Genomic DNA, 22358 nt, shown 5'->3' with positions numbered 1-22358 from the left:
CATCCAGGTGAGTTGCGAGCCAATAGCAGAGGCAGCACTGAGGTATAACTATTTGTATTTTAGCCAATCGCGAAATGAATTTGCGAATTTTTCCGGTCTCTACCTATATTTATTTGGTTGGCCAATGGTAAAAGTATATTCTGTGTTTGACAAAAAACGATCGAACTTGCCAATCCTTAAGCATGCGGCTACCGTGGAGCCGTAAATGCGATAAAGTGTTGTCTGGGCACGTGGTGAAGGTTGATAATGGTCATGTTTCGCCGGCTGTCCGGACCAGTTGGGGGATTAGGAGGTGCCCCGATAACCTTCGCTCCGAGGCGGCTCTTGGTAATTCGCCCCGACGACCGGTCAAAGTGGGCGGACGTGTTTGCGCGAGGTAATGGTTTGAGCCACGTACAGCCGCGGTCTTGCTGAGACCATCACGCGCCGCTCCGTTTCCCTTAAAGACCAGTGGCACGCGAGGATGTCCGACCAGTTCCCCCCCCCCCCCCCCCAACGAAGGTTGCGCCGTTTGGAGAAGGAGGCGTGACAGAAACACGTCCAGCCAGACACCCGCACATCGAACTATTTGATTTCGAGGTATCGTCTGCAGCAACGCGAAAAGAGACCGAAACACCCAGGGAGGGTAGAAGAATCCCTCTGACGGGAGACCTGCAAATTTAACGTCAGGCATATTTTGTGGCACCAGGCTGAACTTCACACACTTCCACGTAACAAGTTACATGTATTTTGTTCATTTGCTCGTGCGTATGATCGGGTGATATAATCATTGTTATGATTGTGAATTTTTTTTGGTCGTTTAGGACGTTTCGAACGCTATCTCATAAGAACATCGATCAAATGTGTAATGGTATGCATTTTATCGTGGCTTCAAATATTAACTTCAAATTTTTTGTCGATTTTTACAACCTATTGTAAGGAACTATCCTTTCTTTTTAGCAAGGAAAATAATTTATTCTCATGTTCAATAATATATTATTAATTTTCGTAATAATCCACAAGAATAAAACTCAATAGAAACCAAGTGCTTGGCATTATTCACCTACTTGTGATTGTTCATCTTATTTGTGTTCTACTCGTTGGATAATAATTTAGTGGTATTATATAATATATCCCTACGGTGAAGCAATGATGTTTGAAGAGTTAAAAGGATCACCCCTATAAAGCACATTCATAAATATTCAGGCCGTGCTTGACTCTTTACTTCTGAACAATTATTAACCTTTTCAAAAAAATTCGAAGACTGTAGAACATTACCTTTACCCATGATAAGTAACGTACTCAGAATACAACATAATAATACATCCTCATGTAAGCATATTGAAACCTTCCCGTCACGAAGAGGAAGAGGGAGAAATACACCGAGAGGGCGTGGTCTCCCACACAGATGTTCCCATTGTTGTCTTGGGTACCGTTGTCCCGAAGAAACGGTACACAATTCACAGACATTTAGAAGAATTCTTCCACTGCGTAAAAACGTCGTGACACACAAACAACATGGACACGCCTTTTTTAAAATCCTATAGGTAGATAAAAATATTGTATAGTGGATTTATTTGGGTTTCAAAGTAGATGTGAAGTCCCTATAGATCTGATTCACCGCAACTATTGCACTACAAAACATTTTACGCTTAACCAGCCAAAGGACTCGACATTGTTATCGACCAATAAGTAGGGACTGGAAAAAATTCGCTATCAATGACCTCTAGGGTAGATTACACAATCACCTTCACACTTGGGAAAATGCCACCAGCTCATTGGCTACTTGTGAGACCTCTCATTTGGGATGCTAAGGATTCGATACTTTTTTTGTTCGAAGGTATTACATTGGCTCAGAGTCCTTCAGATAAACTGTGGGCCAATAACGGTAGCCATATGAAGGTACGTACGTTTGGATTTTTGCATAACGTGAAATGAGTCCGTGAATTGTTTCAGTATCTATTAATAAGCGTTTTAAAAATGTTTAAATATGTTTAGGAAAGTTGAGTCTAGCATGGAATGAAATGAATCCTTGAAATAATATTGAGCTTTACCGTAAGTATTTGGTAGATTTTTCACATATTTACCACTGGCTATGTATGTTATAATCATGTTTGAACACTAATAAGTCATCATCCACTTGCATAATTTCAACCGCCCCAGCTGCAGATGTACTGGCACCGTCGTTGATCCGCTCGGCCGCATTCATTCTTTTACGTTCCCGGCACTGCTTCACTCGGTCATATGGTGTTTTATTGGTATCATTCGATTGCTTTTGGGAAGCCCTTTCCAACCGCATACGATCTATGTATTTGGATTTGGGTTTTTGACGCGTATAGGCCGACGTCATATATATTTTTATTATATATATAATTTTTATTTTTCAACACCATATATATTCACTGTAACTATTTTACACTAATGTTTTATATATGCAATCGATAGATTTTGACGAGAGCTGACGATTGAAACTCAAACGAACGTCGCAGTTTCTCCGAGTCAAAAGTTTTACTAAATGGAAATCTCTAAACGCAGCAAAATGACCTCAAAATGTCGGCCCTTCCTCCACCGCGCGCGATGCGTCACAGTCCTCACTTGGCGTAACGAATTATTTGATCCTTTAGCTATCCAGCGGTGAAATTAAATTTCGGATTGAGATAATAGATATGTAGCTAGCTGGAACACCAAACTGTATTCCCCGATTTTGTTATCATTCGTTTCTTTGAGTTGCCTACCAATATGGAAGCAATTTTAAAGATGTGTTCACGTCAAAAAAAATTGGTTGTCTGTAAAGTCGGTTTACGGACGATAGTTTAACGTGACGTCATAACAAAACTTTGAGGAAATGATTGCATACTTTTATGAATAAAATTTAATCCTTTTTATTGAATTATCACTATTTTGTATGGATACAAAGAAGGAGTGACAAGAAATCTACAATTTAATTTATAAATTTACTTTTATTTGCACTCATTAATTCAAATGTGTTTATTACTTTAACGAAGAGATTATTTTAACTATAACTTTTATACATGTTTGCTATTTAACTTCTTCCAATCTGTTTTATTCTGTTAAGGATAGGACGATGACAGGAAAAGTAGGAAACGAATGGGAGTGTTTCAAGTTTAATGTGCCTCGAAAAAGTCAAATCTATGGTTGTTCCAATCGAGTGGAAGAGAGATAGATGCGGCGCAAGCGTACAATGAGCGTAACGGGACACGTCGTAACGGGACAATGTGCGTAACGGGACACTTTTTTCGTGCGTGCAGCCGGCGTTTATCGATTTATTAGACGTTGTCACGTCAAAAAAAAAAAGTCGAGCAGGCTGGCGAAGAGACACGCCACACAATTGGACCTGCAGCCCAGAAACGTCTGGTTGCGTGAAGCCTCGCCCTATCCCCGGCCCGTGGTCATGCATGTTATTAACGGCTCATTGTGGCGCCCGTCCCGGACGGGGCGACCTAACCTCAAAAGACGGCCCGCTCCGGGTCGCCCCGGCATAACGGTGAACCGCGTGGGCAACACAAGCGGCCCTGATTGGAGGTCGAAGCGGGGACCGGCCGCCGTGAGTTAAGGTCCCGGTGATTTACTCCCCTCTCGGGGGAAGGGAAACAATGCGTATGTTACAAGCGCCCGACGTTCGCTTTCACGTAACGGTCAAGAGAACGTTACAGTTTCCAGACAGTGATTAACTATGCTGCGGAAGTAATTAAATATATGGGTACTGTTCTGGCAAAAAAAAAAAAAAAAAAAAAAACAGAAGAATGTCCATACTCTTGGTTATTAGTCATTTAAATGTCTGCTGTAAAAGCAAAACAAAACAAAAATACCTATGGGATGATTAATGTCGAGCTTTTCGCAGCGTGCTTTTACATATTAGTAACGATCACTTGTTTCGACTCACAAATAGATTACCAATATTGGAAATGTTTTTAAATATAAAGTTATGAAAAATTTCTTGCAGAATAGATAATAAAAATGTACTATATATTACTTTTGTTTTCATGCTTACGATGTTAGGAATCACTGCAAAATTTACATAGAAGAATGCACCCAAATAAATGACGCGTTCTCCGTTGTTACAGGTAAAGGAATCTTTGTAGAAATTAAGCAGGATATCGACTTCCATTTTCTGTGGTCAAACATGTATTTGGAAAGAAGAAAGGTGTTTCTGCTGTAGACTCCAAGATAATTATTTCTTAAGTGACGAAAGTGTGAAAGTTCAGCACCCGTGAATATTGGAAGATATCCGTAAATTTATGCACTGTCCAGGGTAATAAAATAACTAGCGTTTTTTGTAAATTAAAAGACGATAGTTTCAAAAAATTCCCTTTCTCAAAATCAATTCAAGGTTACTTTTACATAGCTGTAGATACTTATAGCGTTTATACATAACAGAACTAGAAAACGCGAAATTTAATTTTTATAAAGTTTTAGTATTCTTAATACCATAAGATGCTCCCATATTATTTTATGTATGCCTTCCAACGAAAAGTATACGTAAAAACACGTACACGAATTATGGATAGTGAAGTGTTTCTCTTTTATAAGTCCTTATGTTAGTTTCACAGTGCACAGAGCCTAGTGAATGGCTACTAATATGAGTTTTTAGTCATAATGTAACTTTAAAAAAATCATGCCAGATGTACGAGTCAAATTATTTTTTCTCTGCAATGTAGTAATGCAAAGTTCAAATTTGACAATTATCATTTTTTAAGGAACGAGAAAAAAATTTTTCAGGGTGAACGTAGGATATAAAATATAATTAAATATAGAGATATTATGGTGTAATACATAATGTTTTATATTTTTTAAACAAAAAAAAATATATTACCGCCCCCGGTTTCACTTACACGTAAGAGTTAAAAAAGTACCCTTTTTCGTTGCGTGCATCCGCACGCTGTTAGTTCCCGAGCGCGTATTGTTAAAAGAAGTGCGTAATGTGACCGTATCAGTGATGCGTATGCGCGTTCGTGCCACTGGAGAACCAGCCTCCGCCATGAAGTTCGCATCTATGAAACAAGAAAACGAACTGACTTTCCCGTTCTTTGAGCGATTGGTTTAAGACATTGTTTTGAAAATGAGCCCGCAGCCATAGGGAGTGCCGAGAGGTGTTTTTTTTTTTTTGACGTGACAACGTCTAATAATTCGATGAACGCCGGCTGCACGTACGAAAAAGTGTCCCGTTACGCACATTGTTCCGTTACGCTGTGTCCCGTTACACTCATTGCTCCGTTTCGCTGTGTTCCGTTACGCTGCCGGCGAGTGCAGTAATAATAGGTTATGTTACAATTGACTAAAAAATTATGGTGATTCATTTAATTGATGATAGATAGGTATTTGATTACAGTTTAGTTATATGAAAACTTGTTCATAATTATATTTAAACTTTATAGCTAAACGCCAGTTTTTAAAATTAATTACAAGTCATCTACACGTGAACTGTTTCGTCGACTGTTTATAAAGTGAAGTGAAAAGTTAATGTGGTTTTCATTGCTTATTACAACAATTTCGGCAATAAAGGTTAATTATATTTGCATTTTAAAAATCGGATTATTAGTATAATTTAAAGTATTTATTCTTTTATTATTAAAATAAAAATGAGTCAATTTTATTCATAAAAGTATGAAATCATTTCATCAATGTTTTGTAATGACGTTGTCACGTTAAACTATCGCCCTTAAACCGACTTTACAGACAACCAATTTTTTTTTAATAAGCGAGAAGAATGTTTGGGTTTGCAGGAAGGGGAGAGAAGCTGGTAGTAAGGTGTGCAGTTCTAAGCCCCACTCTGCTGGACATGGCGGGAGGTGACGGCGCAAGTCCGGGCGGGTCTTGTAACACCATAGTTGCCGCGTCTGGCCGGCTGTCGGGCGGAGAGTTTATGGCGTCACTCGTGAATGACAGGTGTAGCGGCTCGGGCGAACGTAGCACCTCCGCATCACGGTACACTTTGCTACTCTCGGACTCTCAGAGATACAACTTATTACGCTAGACTTAATATATACATATTCTGTCGTGTAGCTCAAATATTTATTAACACACATTTTTGCGTTGGGGCCTAAATTTTTATGTTAGTATAATTTTTTTTAGTGACTGAGATTTTAAACTAATCAATAAAAATCGGATAGAGTAATATTTCGTATTTAATACCGAACCCTGGGCTATTTTTTTTTTAATTTGTGTGAATAATATCGTGAGCGTTTCGACGCTGTCGTCCAGGATTGAATTGCAAGTGGTGTTATTTTCTCAGAACACCAGATATGATTTTAACTTATTCAATCGGCTGAACAAGCGTATAGTGTTATATTGCCAACGAATCACGAACGTTTTGTAGCGCCGCGATGGATTTCTCGTTCGTCCATTGAAGCACGGAAGGAACTTCTGTCACCGATCGAAGCTAATCAAGAAATATGTTTGTACTTGTAATAAAAAGAGCTGCGTGTCTAACAGGCATTTAAATGTTTTCCCAAACATAAACTGTTTTGCATAGTGATCCAAAGGTGGTGAATTTCTATTGCCATGTTCGATTCCTGTTCGGGGTGGGGATATTTTAGTATGAAAACCTTCGTATAGCTCTACAAAGAGTGATTGTAAACACAGTTTCTTCACCCTATTGTTACAAACAAATTTGCGTTGATGGTTCAACCAGTTGCAAGGAAATGTATTAGCTGAAACCTTTGAGAAGTGTTTAAAGTTTACATTTTATTGATTATTCAGTTTTTAAGTATTCATACCAGTTCACATAATCGATAAACAACCAATTTCCGGGATTTATTCTTCTTCTTGCTAAATTCGGAGTTGGTAACACTGAATTCGATGTTGTGTAGGAATGAAGTCTCCACTTTGTCTATGGTATTTTGTTGAAAGTGCACTGTCTTCTGCCGCACACAGCCGTAGCTTATCTATGAGTCGTGACGTCACAAGAGGTCAGTTTATTCCCACATGTCAACATAGAAGGTAAGCTTCTTCATGTCCTTAAATGTTTAGTGGTGGAAATTTAATTTAACGTCTTGTGACCAGACACGGTCACATCCTCCTCCCCTGAAACTTCACTGCAGGAGGGCATCTTCTTCCAGGTGATGAAAAGTCTTGGGATGGCCAGTCACAAGTCAGATCTTCACCTGTCAGTTTCCACAGATCTAGAAGCCGAAGTATTCAAGGAAGTGGACGAAGTACCTGCTGGTGGGCGAGCTGCCATCAGAGCTGATGTTGTAACTGAGACGAACTGGTGGGTGATGTTGTAGCGGGGGAGCGGCATGCTTCTGCTGTTGGATGCTGAACTGTAGATGGTCTTGAAGAAAATGAAGTTCTCGAAGTTCTCATGCAGCAGTCGGTGTACTCGGTGTCGAGGTAATCCCAGAAACAGAGGGAGCAAGAGGAGTAAAAGGAGAGATCTACGTATTCAACCCCTTCCCAAAAAAACAGAGAGAGAGAGAGAGAGAGAGACACCTCCAAGACAGTAATTCTCATGTTAAAAACAAACTCATCTTACAACCTACAAACTATATCACAGATCAGAACTTGACTAGACAACATATGTCAAATATTTCATACAAAAACACATCATTATTAAGCGTATAAATTCTTAAAAGGAACATGGTGATTTTGAACACATCATATTCAAGAATCATAATATTAACAAAGATCAACAACAATATTTAGCTTAACTAGGTTACATTCTCACATATAACAACAGGATACTCTTAGATAAAAGACTTGATCTCGAGAGAGAGAGAGATCACATTACATTCTAAGAATTTGGTTAACATAATTCAAACCTTGCGGCTTTTTCTTAATCGGACAATAATACTGAATGTGCCCTTCTTTACCACACAAAAAAACATTTGATTTGCTTCTTTTCCTCAATCCTATTCGAACCATTCCCATTTTCGGGTCTCACATTATCCACTGCCTGAACCTCTGCCTGGGAGCTCGACTCTTTAGAAATGTTAGTCTGCTTAACATTAAAAACTTTCCCTTTTTCGGTTTTACCCTGCTTAGAATTTTGAAGCCGAAAACAGTTCTCAGTGATATGGTTAGTTCTATGGCAAAATTCACACTTCTGAAGTGTTGAGACCTTAGGTTTAGGAGCAATACTCAAACTACTGTCAGCAACGGTTAATTCTACTTGGGTGACCAATATAAGCAACTCAGACAATGTGGCTGGTTTCTTAGAGAAAACGAAGAAACGACTGTAAGCTGGGGCCAGATTATGAAATATCAATTCAACAAAATAACTTTCTTCACAGGGAAAACCTAACACTTCCACCAGACACATTGTTTCATAAACAAATGAACGCATAGATTCATGGGGACTTTGACTCCTATCCAGAATCTGCATTCGGATTTTCTGAATAGCCACACTAGATCCCACATTCCTCAAAACTTCCTGACTTAATCCTGCAAAATCCCAGTTCTTGTGAATAGCTTCACTGAAAATAGGCTGAAGTAACTCGGGAACTTTTAGCAATGCCGCAGCAAACACTACTTTATCACTACATATTCCAAGTTTGCTTACTTTCAGAATCTCTACCAGAAATGTTACTACCAAAGACAACCCAAGACTTTTAAGCAGAGGAACCCATTCTACCACATTACTGGGGAGAGATTTTAACTTTTTCAGAATCGACTCACCCGGTTCACTAACTGCCTCATCGTCCTTTCTGACTAACGAGCGGGCCGCGCTTCGGAGACTGTCTATGGAGTCGCTCTCTTGGCAGGATATCCCTGCATCTGTGAGTAACGCGATCAGAGAAGCCTTGCTAAGGGACTGGATCCATGCAGTACGAGGTCCTGTAGACATTGTGGCAAACACCCAGCAAATTTCCAAACACAAGAGTAAACAATATCACCAACTTCCCCAATGTTATGCCACACTTACAAAAGAGAATGAGCAAAGGTAAGCAGAGTTGCGCAGGAAATGAGGCCGGGCCCCATCAGAGTCCCAACTCCCACTACAAGCACAAAATCCCTGTTACTTCCCACAAGGTAAATACTTGCCCAGATGGGGCCTAACCTGCATATTAAAATTCAAAATCAACGTGAACATCAAAACCTATGCTGAAAAATGTAAGGTGGCAAAAACATTGACCGAACACATCAAATATATTTTCAAAGTTTATTGTTAATCTTAATATCTCACAAATAGTACAAAAATAGTTAGATCTCATAAATATATCACAAATGTTTTATAATTGACTAGAGATATCTCATAAATAATACAAGAATAGTTAGATCTCATAAATAACAAATATTTTATACTTTACACACAATAAATATTCCTGACTTTGATACATTTCTTTGGTTTCAATACTCTAGGCTAGAAGAGCCAAAAATTTATTACAAGATACATTTAAATGCTTAATGACTTTAAACCATTAATCAACTCGCAAGGAAAAGGTCTTTGGAGAGCTAAAAATCAATTAATTATTGAAAGCAATATGGCCGCCAACAACAGCAAAATGCACAGGAGGTGCAACAAAATTTACCAAGTGCCAATCCACATTATGAACACCTAAAGCAACACTAAGCTTAAACAGGTGCATCATATTCGCACAAAACACAAGTCCAATGGTTACTACTCAACGTTGTTTTCATCATTATCAACTCTACTGGCCATATCATAACAAATAATTACAACACCCATACTTAGCTCTCCAAAACACCTTGCCTTCTGTCAATCTCTCTCTCTCTAATGCCTCATGATGATGTTGGTGATGGTCCTGCTGCTCCATGCCTAACTGATCAAAATCCCGGGCTTATATACCCATTTCTCACCCCCCCTTCCCTCCTATTGCCCCTCTTATTTCTCGGGATTAATAGAGATAATTTTCGAATGTTCTAGAAAGATCTTCATACCAGTTCACATAATCGATAAACAACCTTTTCCCGGGATTTATTCTTCTTCTTGCTAAATTCGGAGTTGGTAACACTGAATTCGATGTTGTGTAGGAATGAAGTCTCCACTTTTTCTATGGTATTTTGTTGAAAGTGCACTGTCTTCTGCCGCACACAGCCGTAGCTTAAGCTTATCTATGAGTCGTGACGTCACAAGAGGTCAGTTTATTCCCACATGTCAACATAGAAGGTAAGCTTCTTCATGTCCTTAAATGTTTAGTGGTGGAAATTTAATTTAACGTCTTGTGACCAGACACGGTCACAGTTTTTAGGTTTTTGGCCGGAGGTTCCAATAAAGATATTTTTCATTTCTTAACTGCATATACAGAATCGGTCATGATAAAAATTATAAACGCTGGCTTCAAATATATCACGAAAAATAAGTCAAAGCATTATTAAATATATTTATGAATCATGGTATACAATACTGCTTAAGACTGGCATGTCTTTGAAGTTGGTGATAAACAATTATTTCACTGCAAATAACGGATAAATTATTCAAGATGGAATAATGTTTTGAATGACGTTTAATAGAACCAGTAACACATACAACACGCAATTTATCACATTTATGAAGAAATTTCTTTTAAAAAATGTTTAAGTAAAAAACTTTAACTGTATGAAAATTATAAAAATGGCTATACCCTATTATTCAAAAAAATATATTATTTCAGCAGCGGCATATTTTGAGTGGTGGTTGTAGAACGTTTGTTAATTAGACATCGTTCCAACACTATAACATTATGTACTTTCTCGGTTATTTGCAATAAAAATATTGTTCGGCGTCAAATTTTAAAGTCGTACACCAGCTGAGGTGCACTTTAGACCAGAAGCCGTAATTTGTTTTCCACTTATATTTCGTAATTAATTAACCTGTGTAGGAAGTTTGCCGGTGGAATTATGACACTAATTTCCCAAATAAATAAGAAAGCAATTATTGCAGCTGGTACTGCATGTTAACCGCAGTAAAAAAAACTCTTTTCCTACTACAGAGAAACTTTTAAGTTCGTATTGCATGCTTTATTTACTTCGCCCAGTCGGATACTAATTTGCAGCTCCGGTTGGCAAAATGGAACGATAATTTGCCGTCTCGATTCAAAAGACATTAATCACCAGCAGAGTATTGCGTAATAGCTCCAGAGACTCCGATCCCTGTCATTTGCCGCAACGGTTCGTCCGTTCCCATTTCTTAATCAATAATTCAATAGCAGCTAAGATACCAGGGGTGCGCTCCGAAAGGCATACATTTGCATGCAACTTACGCTCTTACGCAATATTCGACAAAGTACTCGTTTGATTAGCAACAGAAATTCGTGTATCTGTATGCAAATACACGATTAATCGGAGAGCGGTGACCGAAATTACAAAGATTGACCACTTATTGACCCAATTATTTTTTTAATTATGGTAGGTTCATAAGGTTTTTATACATTTGTCGGTCTGGAGTCTCCGGAGATGAGGACCGTTATTTTCCTCTTATTATGAACGTCAGGAAGAACCAACATTTTGCTCTAAGGGGCTTCAAGTAACCCTTTTCTGGTTTTGAGAATTAGATATACTTACAAAATTTCGTAAAATAATTTTCAAGCGTGAATTTGTTTTCTGCTATATTTTACCTGGTAAAAAAACTATTCACAAAAACCTAAACGTTTTCTGTGTAAGGAATATTAGATGTAATTATTTAAGAAATTTAAAATTACCATGAACATCTTTAAAAAAGCGAATTACTACAAACATTTTATATGCTACTTGTTCAAAGCCAATGGGCAACTATGAGGTCTCAAATACGAGACTATTAAAGGTTATTTTCTTAATTTTAACTTAAACAAATCAAGTATTTATTTGTTTGTGGCATTCTAGTATGATGAGTAAGTGGTAATAAGCTAAGCTAGCTGTCCAATAGAAAATATTCCAAAGTCCTATTGAGCCATAAAAATTGTCCCGTATTCTATAAACCAAATTTCAGCTTTGTTCACTTCTAAAAGGCCATGGCCTATATATTTTTTGATGATTTCCTTCCATTCATTGTTGTAGCCTATGTATCTGTTCTTATTTATCCTAATTTACATACATTAAATTATGTTTAAAATATTAAAACTGAGGAATTGTACTAATATTTGTGTCAATTTTGGCCAAAATATTTCAAAACTCGTTCCTAAGTTGGCTTTGAAAAAAAGCTACGAAAAGTAATGTTTTATTTCTTATTCCCAGTAACACCGTTAAACTGAAAGCTTAAAAATTGCATTGGTATCCTTCATCACGCAACACGAAAAGTGTTCGGGAATAATTTCTCTGATCCCTATTAAGGACTAAATTGTTTATAAATAAACTATAAGTTCTTCGAAAGCCTTGTTAGCTGCTGGTGAATTAAATTATTTGCTGAGCACGAGACTTGACACAGAGTCGACTATTAAAGGGAGGAAGCATACGGCAGGAGTAACACAGCAGGGATGGCTTCCTCCGAACTTCTCGGAGCTGCAGCTAAGGAGGAGTCGTGTGAACAGGGGATGCTCATGACTTTGAAGCTGCTCAGGTACTTTGGCATGTGGCCTTTGCGCCACGACAGCGTGCTGTACAAGATGTACAGCGGCATCATGTGCGGCAATTTAATCTTGGTGCAGGCGCTTCTCTGTCTCAGTTTCTTCTGGACGTGGGAGAGCCTGCTGCCTCTCATAGACAACAGCACTTTCATTTTCACCGGGATCGCACCGGCGATTGCATTGATCTCTCTGTTCGCGAAGAGAAAAAATTACGAAGATGCCATAGCATGCATTCAGAAGTTCGTGTCGTACAGGGTGTCAGATGACGAGGATGAGTTGAAGACGTCAGTGCGAAGGGCCTTGTCCCGAGAGAGGAAGGTGCTTCTGAGCTTTCTGACACTGTCGGCGATGTCGATATTCAGCCTTATGTCGAAATCAATTATACTAGAGTTCTTGCATGCCAGTGATGAGAACACCACGACCACTACACATGATATGCCGATGCACTATTTCCCGTGGGCAGAAAAAGCCGAATTCGGAGTGTTTGTCATCGTGTATCTGCACCAGTTCATCGCTCTCATGCTGGTGTGCATGACCATCGTGCCGATGGATATCTTCAGCTTTCATCTCGTGATGTACGTGACGCATCAGTTTGAAGTGCTCGGGATAAAACTCGGAAAAGTCGGAAACGATCAGATGAGCACCCGGAACGAAGTGTACAATCTTGGTTCTGCCCAATATCCACGAGGCAAAGCAGTCACGGGACATGTTGGAAACATCATCTGTGACTGTAAGCAATGTGAAGAGAGGCTGTTCGGTCCCAGATACACAAGCTATCAAGTCAGAAACCACTCTACTGGCAAGATAAATTACAGTTCTAAAAACATTTTGTATCAGCTGATTTCGGATCATCAGGAAATTCTGGCGTAAGTTCATCTCCCGTGGAGATATGCTGTTATTCTAAAGGATTTTATTTGCTTTCAGTAAGCACGAAAGTTACATTCATCCTACAGATTTAAACTTATTCATACCAATGAAGTGTCGTGTATTTCACAAGAAAACACTTCTTACAGAAATTATATATGTAAAATAAAATTTTAAAGTTTTACTACCCACTGTTCAAAACTAGTGCGCAATATAAAGAATTTTCGGCAATTCTCACAGGAACTGTCTTTAAAAGACGAGGTTTGATTTATCTTTCATTAACATCACTTCAGGTAATTTGGATTAAAATTGTGTAAAAATATGTAGGTTCCTGAGCAGAAAACAATTTACTATCCAGGCACAGTACCATAATCATTTCGCTCACTTAGTGGTGTTCTAACAAATTCTGCGTACCTTTAAGTTGTCAAAATTAATCATTGCTCAAAGCTAAAACTGGCTAGGGAAAATCTTTAGTATGTTCTTAAAGTGGTTATTTGATACAAAGGTTAAAAAATGATGGTAAGGGAGAAATTTAATCACTTCTAGACATTAACTCGGTAGAAATGTTCTTTCACACAATTTACATCACATATGTCTGCTATTTATATATAAATATTTTTATGCGATAGTATAACAAAAGTAACTTATTTATTTATAGATTATGATGAAAACTCAAGTGTAAATTGAGTACTTATTAAGATTATGTCTGTAATAAAATTATGTCCCAACTAAAATCAATATCTTCTAACGCGTGTTTCAGGAATGCGGACATGCTATGCAATCTCATGAGCAACTATAATTTAGCACACTATGTAGTATCTTCAGCACTTATCTGTCTTCTGTTGTACATGAATAGAATGGTAAGTACGAATTGAATTCTTCATCAGCGTGCCGTAATATGTTTTGTAAAATGTACTTTAGAGCTGCACTGGACGAGGACACTGACCGTAAATTTGAGGCTGAACATAAACCCGTAAATTTGAGGCTGAACATAAACCCGTAAATTTGAGGCTGAACATAAACCCGTAAATTTGAGGCTGAACATAAACCCGTAAATTTGAGGCTGAACATAAAGCCGTAAATTTGAGGCTGAACATAAACCCGTACATTTGAGGCTGAACATAAACCCGTAAATTTGAGGCTGAACATGAACCCGTAAATTTGAGGCTGAACATAAACCCGTTAATTTGAGGATAAACATAAACCCGTTAATTTGAGGATGAACATAAACCCGTAAATGTGAGGCTGAACATAAACCCGTAAATTTGAGGCTGAACATAAACCCGTAAATTTGAGGCTGAACATAAACCCGTACATTTGAGGCTGAACATAAACCCATAAATTTGAGGCTGAACATAAACCTGAAGAACCTCAATGTGCTATTGTTTGAAATGTATTTCCCTACTAATTTTATTTAGGGTTAAAGTCTCGTCGAAAGCAAAGTTTATTGAGAAAAAAAACCTCTAACAAAACGACACATTAAAGGTGCATTTGGTAAATTCGAGGTCTTAATATGTAGTAAGGAACCATTCCAACAGTTTCCTGTAGTTATTAAAGAAATAATGAGAAACCTTAATTAAATTACAACAGCAGGATTTAAATCCGGATCCACTGGGAAACAAGCAGTGTCTTGCAACTTGGCCACTTTACGCCATACTTTCAAAACAGTAACACCAATTGAATATCATTAGTTTAACCAAAACCATTCCATGTGAAGTAAACTAGTTTGCAAATTGTTTCTGTAACATTGATATTTTTCTGAGAATACTAGGTTTATGTTACAAATATATGTAACAATCATTTGTCATGGTTCATGGGTTTGGTTTCAATACTTCTGCACAATTCAAAGTCTATGGGAAAAGAGATAATCCTCAGTGAGGCTCAAACATCACTAATACCTTGTAAATCCTGTCATCTTTAGTCTATGTGCATGATAAGAGAACGGAAAATGTCACGTTTTAATTTCGCAATAGCAATTGTTCAAACACGTTTATTTGTGCTCTGCTGATAGCCAACAGCTGATTTTGATAACTTCACGCAGAAAAAAATTATGTGCTTTTACAAAAGATTAATTTAGTAACTAGTTGTCAAAAAATAGTTTGTAATACTACAAGAGAGATATTGTAACTTTGTACAACGCATGGCTATGGTTATTTTTGCATATGTAAAACACGTATTTTTTTTAGATTATACTGAGTATTTATTACTATAACTGATAAATTATTTTATATTTTAATTATTGTTTAATTCAAGCATAATTTCTTAAACCACAGAAAAGTTATCCGATTGTTCTACAATTTGACATTATTTTGATGTATCATTCTTATTAGGTGCGCAGTTAAAACTGGAAAGCTACTTAGGGAACAGTTTACAAATAATTTTAACTCTTGGAGATACTCCAACAACACAAAGCATGCCCGAGTAAGAATTCGAATTCAGTATTACTGCGCACTCTATTTTATAGAGATACAGTAGTTTTAATGTAAATCTACCAATTCACAAATATCTGGAATTTTTATTAATATTTTTGTTCCATTTACAAAAAAAATACAGTGGAGGCCAACCAGCAAACCTTAATTTTTGATTTCATTATTCACCCAGGCAAACGATCAGACGTCACACAAGAAGGTCTGGAAATATTCGTATATTCAAGTTCCTCTATGTAACGTACACTTTTGCCATTTACTTGTCTTTATTAGGTTTCCAGTGATTCGATTATTCTTTTATTGATATTATTGCTTTAGACTACCCTAAAAAATGTATGCTAATCACAGTATTAGTATGAATGATAAAGAAATTAAAATTTAATCTATCACGAAGTATTCCTTTGGATTCTTCCGGTGTTTGCTCACAGGTCAGCTTCCATTGAAAAGGAGACCTGTGCTCGTGTATTCAGATGACTGTTCAGTTCCCCCAGAGATTTCAAAGAGCCCGCAAAATTTTCCAATACCTATGCGTAGTGAATGGCATGTTTTCGTGAAAACGTAATCTGAATCCTCAGTAGATTTAAATAAAGTGTACTGACGTAATTGCTTTTTTTTGTAATTTGCGGCCTCCTGTTAAGAACATCGTTTTGGGTCAGGCCATTTAGGACTCTACTGATTTCGCAAGAATATTTATTTAGAGTATTACTTGACATGTACATTAAAAAAATTCGACCTAACATAACACGCAGCTAGTCTGGATATCTTTTAGGAAAAAAAATACTGCACATATCTATGCTAATTGCAAAATTACGTTAATTTTTATGGCCATGTAAAAATCCTCCAATTACTTTGTAATTAAGTAGTCGCGTGTACCTTGTCTGTCAAAGTCCGGGAGGCACACCGTTCAGTCAGATTTTTTTTTATTTGTCTTTCGCTTATAGTTCTCCAGAGTGCGCTACATAACTTCTTGATCCAACGACAAGTGCAAATCAAGTGGACTGACATTTGCATCCTAAACTGTCCATTAAAACGCTTTTTTTCCGGTCCATAGAATAGCATGAATGTTCCAAGTAAAAATCCTTCAATTTCACCACAAATTTATAAAAATAAGGAGCATATTTTCACAAAAGTTTAAATACTAGTTTGGTGTATATATAAACTTTAGAATCGGCTGTGTTTCTTGAACACTTGAGTTTATTCCATATGCATGTCAACTTGTGGCACAAAATTCACAGCCATTCAATTCAGATGCTAAAACAACCTGAATGGCCCGGTCAAATGAAGTCGTTGGCTTCTCTTGCAGACGGCGCCAGTTACAGGAAAGAAACCGCTGGTGTGGGCATACCTTATTACAGTCTAGTAAGCATTTAGAATTACATTTTTCCTTGCAAGAGACACTATTTAACAGAAAATTGGTCCGCAGGTGAAGAGCACAAGCCTGCTGATGATAAAGGCTTCCCATTTAGTAGCAGTCCTTTACAGACTTCTCGTTCCTTGCTACTTCTCGTCGCAAGTGACGCATCAGGTAAAGTCAAAACATGCCCTGTATTTTTATTTCATTGTCATGTATTTTGTAATATTTTAAACTTGTAGCCCTGTTTTCATTAAAATCTTTGAACAATCAAAAGTTTACGGACGTGTTCGTAATAAAAAATGGGGTGCTGTCATAGCTTAGAGAAACATATTAGAAGATAGAATTTTTCAAGTTATGTCAGTTCTGAATGTGACTTTTTAAGTTATGGCAATTATAAGTTGTGTTCTAGTTTTGTTGTTTGGAGTTGGGTGTTCCTAAGTTAGGTTTATCTAAGTTATGACAGTTCTAAGTTGTGACAGTTCTAAGTTATGACATTCTACGTTCTGGTGTTTCTAAGTTGTGTGGTTAGACGTTGTGTTTCTAAGTTTTGACAGTTATAAGTAGTATTTCTTGGTTATGAAAGTTCTAAGTTTTGAGTTTCTAAGTAATGCGACGTTTCTAAGTTAAGTGGTTCGGCGTTGCGTGTTTCTAAGATAGGACTGTTCTAAGTTGTGTCATTTTAAGTTGAGATAGTTCTAAGTTATTATTTTATACTTTATGATGTTTCTAGGTTGTGTGGATCTTGAATGGTGAATATTCGATTTTACGTTCGGGCGAATGTTTTCATAAGGTCTTTCATTCAGTCCCTACATAGTTCTCATTTCGACTGCTAGGGAGCTATGAATAACCACCTTGACCACGAGTGATTTCTATATTGGTGACTTACAACATTACTATTTATATCTTTATTTTTATATATAAACATATATAATTCCCGTATACTACGTGCATATACTACAAACATTACGGTGATAAATAAATTTCATTTATTATATCAATTATACACAGAAAAAAATATTTTTTCTCCAATAAAAAGAAAAAAGAAAAAATAACTTATAGTATTTAAAACTATTTCTAACAAAAATCTACATAAAATGAACTAAAAATAAATTTTTTCATATAAATATTAATTTGTTGGAAGTAACGGTCATTTAAATTAGCTAGTAATGTATAAAGAATATTACTTGTAAACCTTAAATACAGATCACTAGTTTCCCAGCAACCCAAACTTACTGGGTAGTTATTATTGCATTGTTTGTAAAACTGGGGACAATACTCCTGGTCTCATCCTTTGTCATAGTGAATACCGAATTATACTTTATCTTTTTAAACTATGTTTTTTAAACAAATCTTTTAAAGGTATATGATATTTCGTTTAATGGAAAAATCTCCGCTAAACTGGTCATTTGTAAAGTAGAAAATTTTATACATAGTCCAATATTCATTCATATCTTTCGTTCACTGAAATATTGCATGTAATAAAATTCATTTCAGCGGTGTACTGCTGAGCCGGGAGCCAGGAGCGGATTCGTTATTTTTGAATTACCCGCCGCGGGACGACTGTATTTTGTTTCTGAACTGTGCTTTTCCCCTCCCGTTCAGCGTTACTTCTCCCTCCCTACCCCTCCTGGGTCGGTTCCTTCCCCTGCCAGAAAATACTAGCTACACAAACAAGCGATGAACGACAAGCAAGCAACGAAAAAAAATCGTTTACGAGTCACTCAATCGCGTGCATCAGAATCAGAAGTACTTACAACTAACAGTAAGGTCGAATATAACTTGAATCATGCTTCATTTCAATACTGTGTCAATTACGATTACAGTATGCAATCCAAGTGTAGACATCGGCAAAACGGATAAGGTGCGTGGGCATCGTGGTTCTCTGAAGTTCAACAACGAAACGCCAGAAACGTTCTGCGCAAATGACAAAGTTGAACTTCCGACTTTGCATCCACCACCCTTTTCAAATGACTTCCTTTGGAGGCGATAAAAAATTCCAAAACCAATATATGACCATTTTCAAAATTCAAGGGAAAATATATCATCACCTAGGATAACTTCTACCAGTTCCCGACACTGAACATAAATATTTACAAACCAGGGTCGACGTGACACTTGAAGCTCCCAGAACAACGACGTCCTAGATAAGCCTCCACCTAATGAACCCTCCAGAGAGGGAGTGATATGGTGTAGGGTGAGTATCGAGGCGCCGTTGCTAATCGGATAAGGTGGGTAGCACTAATGGACCGGGCCCCAATATTTGGCTTTAGTATATTGTGATAATACTGTAAAAAAGATGTTATTGTTTTAAAAAGTAAAAAAATTAAAACATGCAAATACTTAAAATATTAATTATAATTTTAGTTTATAAAATATTATTATGAATATGAATAAGCCGGGCGTCTTTATCTGTACTGAATCCTAGCGTCCGTGTTTAATAAGTAGAGACCTGAAAAATTCACGGGTTTCTTTACGTGTTATGCTGAAATTCAAATAATTATACCTTAGTGCTGCTTCTGTCATTGGTTCACTGTTAATCTGGAGTAATGAGGGCCAATTAGAGGCCCTCACTCATAGAAGTGTCGAATCGCAGGCCACCCAGTCGAGACGACTCACAAGTCAGCAGCCAATGAACAGTTGGCATTTGCCCGAGTGTGTAGAGGATATTGGAGTCTATCCTGGAGGTCATTGAGCCCGCGAAATCTGCATGCCCCTAGTAATAAGTATTGGGCCCCCCCAGAGCCAGGCGGTGGGCGAGGCGGCCTACAGCTGCGACTGGACGCGGCTGGACCTCGACAGCCAGAGGGCGCTGGCGCTGGTGGTGTGTCGCTCCCAGCAGTCCGTGCACATGCGCGCCGGCCAGTTCGCCGTCATGTCGCTGCCCACCTTCCTGACGGTGAGCCGGGGACGTCTCGGCGGCGCTCTTCAAGTTGCACACACACACGTGTGGTGCGAAACTTATGACGCCAGATTTAACGTAGAATTCTTTAAAAAAAATTGGTTGTCTGTAAAGTAGGTTTACGGACGATAGTTAGTGACAACGTCATAACAAAACATTGATGAAAAATTTGCATACTTTTATGAATAAAATTGAATCATTTTTATTTTAATAATAAAAGAATAAATACTTGAAATTATACTAGTAATCAGATTTTTTAAATGCAAGAATAATTAACCTACATTGCCGAAATTGTTGTTGTAATAAGCAATGAAAACCACATTAACTTTTCACTTCACTTTATAAACAGTCGGCGAAACAGTTCACGTGTAGATGACTTGTAATTAATTTTAAAAACTGGCGTTTAGCAATAAAGTTTAAATATAATTATGAAAAAGTTTTCATGTAAATAAAATGTCATAAAATATCTATCATCAATTATATGAATCACCATAATTTTTTAGTCAATTGTAACATAACATATTATTACTGCACTCGCCGACAGCGTAACGGAACACAGTGTAACGGAACAAAGAGCGTAACGGGACACAGCGTAACGGAAAAATGTGTGCAACGGGACACTTTTTTGTGCGTGCCGCCGGCGTTCATCGATTTATTAGACGTAGTCTCGTCAAAATAATACTGAGCATGATAAACACACGCAAATTGTGTTTTCAAATACATACATTTATGGACGCGAATCACGCGTACTTTTCGCACCCGCCGCTATAATTCGCTGCCGGAGCAGCTACGTCGACTACCGAACCATTCGATTTCCAGAGCCGATGTTGCACATCCAAATTACTAGTCACGCAAATGTAGATTAGTTTTTGTTACTTAATTGAAAACGTGTTTTTTCTGCTTCAATGCCAGTTATGAGTAAATATTTGTTAATTTCCTAACAATCCTAGTCATGACCTACCATTAGCTATTAAAAATGCTTATTAAATAATAATGAATCGTTGATTAAGAAATTTGTGCTTAATTTCTGAATTGTTTTGAGACTAATATTAAAAATTTGTTTGTTCATCAGGTGGTCCAATGTGCATACTCCTACTACAATGTTATGATGACCTTGAATTCTTCGTGAACTTACATCACACGTCGGCTTGTTCAATAAGCTACGCACTGAAATAAAAAGCAACAATTGAAAATGAGCACAAAGCAAGCTTGATCACATTACATCCTGGTGCTTGTGTGATTCCAGACCAAGAAATATGTCACTTGGCTCTGAAGATGGATATTATCACCCAAGCTTATTAGCACACTAAATACTGTACTATCCTTACTTTCACTCAGAAAACTTTGCAAACATTTTGTAATTTTTTTTGAGATCACCACATTTGTCACTGAATATAAAATAAAAATTATATGAAAATTTGGTTTGTAGTTTATATAACAGATATGGGCATGTTAAAATTTGAGTTCGATATGATTTGGTGGCAATTTAGAGTAGGCCTTCAAGAGTTTGTATACTCGAATTGCACTTGTCACTGAGTCTCGGGTTATTTTTTTTTTTTTTTTTTTTTTTACGTCCTGAAGGACTATTGGCCAATTACTAGCGTCTAAATAAAAATTGACCGAAACCCGTATAACTCGGGAAACGGTAAATACGACAGCACCTAGTTAACGCATTTCTCAAGACCTGCAAAATTCAATTTTGGCACGAGAATGAAATTCACACTCATGAATAGAAAAAAAAACTGTTTTCTTTTCACAGACTGCTGCCTTTTTTTTCTAAATAGCGTTTGACTGAGTCATATGACTATTGAAACGCTGTGATTGATTTATAACCTTTCAGGATTTCACATTGTCCATGATCCAATGATAACGTCATTAAAATGTGTATATATATATATATATATATATATATATATATATATATATATATATAATATATAAAATTCTCGTGTCACAGTTTTCGTTGCCATACTCCTCCGAAACGGCTTGACCGATTTTGATGAAATTTTTGTGCTTATCCGGTATCTATGAGAATCGGCCAACATCTATTTTTCATCCCCCTAAATGTTAGGGGTAGTCCACCCCTAAATTTTTTTTTTTAATTTTTGAAGAAAATTTTTTATTTTATTTTTTTTATAATGTGGCATTAAAAAATACACACAACCCTAAATTTTCACCCTTCTACCCCCAACCCCTAATTTTTAATAGAATTTTATATTTTTCAACCCCGGTCGATAGCTGATCAATTAACACTTGATCAACCTTCCCCGCCTACAGCGAGCTCATTACCTAACACATAGACCACATATTAATATGAAATTCCATCCCTAAGGGAGTGAAAAAGTGATAATTTCATTTTATAACAGAAAAAATCATAGGTCATAGACATACAAATA

This window comes from Bacillus rossius, chromosome 12, assembly GCF_032445375.1.
Source record: "Bacillus rossius redtenbacheri isolate Brsri chromosome 12, Brsri_v3, whole genome shotgun sequence".
Lineage (NCBI taxonomy): Eukaryota > Metazoa > Arthropoda > Insecta > Phasmatodea > Bacillidae > Bacillus > Bacillus rossius.
This window is presented reverse-complemented; position numbering follows the sequence as displayed.